The sequence below is a fragment of the Galeopterus variegatus genome, unplaced genomic scaffold (genome assembly GCF_000696425.1).
Source record: "Galeopterus variegatus unplaced genomic scaffold, G_variegatus-3.0.2 Scaffold7882, whole genome shotgun sequence".
In the NCBI taxonomy this organism is placed as follows: domain Eukaryota; kingdom Metazoa; phylum Chordata; class Mammalia; order Dermoptera; family Cynocephalidae; genus Galeopterus; species Galeopterus variegatus.
Genome location: NW_007733993.1, coordinates 33,566 through 35,924, shown reverse-complemented (window position 1 = coordinate 35,924; position 2,359 = coordinate 33,566).

The following is a 2,359-nucleotide window of genomic DNA, read 5'->3' as shown; positions in this document are numbered from 1 at the left end:
TGGGTTAGAGTGACGAGAGGAATAGTAGTCCATGAAGTCAAAAGGTAAAGGAAACACAGATACCAAACTGGTCTTGCAGCACAATAGCGCTACAACATTAGCTAAGAATCCTAATTACCCTGAGGACTTGTTAAAACACAGATTTCTTGGCTCAACCTCAGCATTTGTGATTCAGCAGAACTGGGGCAGGCCTGAGAATGTGCACATCTAACACGGTCCTGGGACCACACTTGAGAACCACCACTGCAGGGCATCATAATGACTTAGGCCCCTGTTCCTCGTTGGCTAAACTCTTTTAGAGGGTTAAAGCAGAGAAGAAACACAATGTGACTCACATTTCAGCAGGACACTGTGCCTGTTGGGTTGAGAATAGACTGTAAAGCACAAAGAGCAGAAGCAGAGAGTCCAGTTATTACTATTGTAATAAGAAATGCATAACGTAAAACATCTATTTAAAAGTAGATATAAGCTAGTACATGTTGCATATGAGCCAGGGTTTTTTCGGAGAGGGGCAGAGCAGTTGGGCTAGTTCATAGAAAACAAAACAAAGGATATATAAATAAGAGATCTGATTTACCTGGTGGCTGAAAAGCTTGGCATTCTTAGAGAACAACACTTATATTATGTAATATGAGTTCTATCACTTCTGAGTGTCACCAGCTTCCCCTCCACTCACCTCTACAAGTAGCCAATTCAGCAATCAAGCACATGTCACATCTTGAAATTTTTAATGGGTCTTGTAGGCATCCCCTAAAGTTGATTTCCTGAATTTCTTTGGAAGGAGAAAAGGATCCTTTCATTCCACCCTAACTCCACCTCAGAATCCTGTGAATTTTAAGAGTTTTTGTTTGAGTAGTTAATGAGGACTGTAGTGTGCATGTCCTGTTAAAGTTCTCTGATCATTCACAGAGTGACCTTTAAGAAGGTCTTAAAATAGATTAGAATATGTATTATCTTTTTACATAAAGCCCAGATCTTACAGTGGAAGAAATTTCCAAATATGAAGAATAAAGCAAAATACTAGGATTAATAATGATCAAAAAATTAATATTTACAAGTGAGTAATATGTTCAACCTTTTTCAAGCTTTTGATTTCATTATTGCATTCTCTTTTCAGGGTGCCCTCAACTTCCTATTGATCTATCATCTCAAGAATACNAGTCTTCTGTTCTGGTGAATTCCCACTTGGCCATTAAACACCTGCATGATTTTGTGCTTGGAATGGGTGAAAGGAAATTGATTTTCTTTGGGGTAGGTACAAAGATAGTTCAAGCAGGTCTCACCCCACAGGAAGAGTGGCTGAGGGGCAACTATGAGCTCGCTTATATTTAATCCCTTTCTACAGGGCAAATTGCAGAAGTTCAGGGGCCAAGTCTTATATCTCCAGTTTGGAGCCCAGAGCTCAACACTTAGATATTCAATTATTTGTTGAATGAATGAATGAACAAATGAACAAGTGATGGAACAGAGACATCATGACAGGGGCAAGAGACCTGAGTGTGGGAGCCTTTTAGTCTGTGTCTTGCTTCAACCAACATTACTTCTGACACCAGTCCATTCCTGGTTCCTGGTTGCCAGTTCAGCTATTAACCCAATAAGGCCCCAGCACCAAAGCTTCCCTTGGGTCTTTCCCTCAAAGAAAGACTGGTCCACCCAAAAGATTACCACTAGTTTCAGAATGAACTTAACTTTNTTTGATCATCAGTGGGGAGAAATCCAAAGGAAAAACAGGAGAGAGGAGATGAAGGGGGGTTTCTTATTTTCATCATATTCATTAATCCAGCCTAATAAAGTAATTTGAATTATCAATGAACAGCTTAAACCTGATTGTTGAAGAATTCTTATAGAAATGCAAGCCCTGGAAATAACCTTAAGAGGCATTTTTGATACTTTGGGTCCAGCTCCACACAGAGTGCTCAACCCAGGACTGGAAAATTTGTAAGTGGGTTTTCCTTCCAAATAGCCTGAGTAACAACCACTCCTATATCATGTTTCATTCAAGACAGATGGTGAAAGCACAGTTTGCTGTTCAGTTTCAATTCACTGCTGTCTTTTATAAGCAACAATAGTTAAGCGAGCTGCTAAAGGGAACAGCCTCCGAAGCCGTTCTGCCTAATTTTAACAATACTGGGATGAAACTTCATGCTTTAATATTATGGTTCACGTTTCCTAAAGTGTTTATGAAACTTGCCTTAAATATGCCATCCAAGACTCATAACTGATAAATCTTAGACAACCTCCTAAAAAATAAGTATATGAGAAGTTTGTGATTTTCCACGCTGTTCCTGACACAATTGCCTGCCTCTTGGTTTGTGCGGGTGTTACAGTTTCAGAACTCTGGCTCCTATTGTTTTCATGG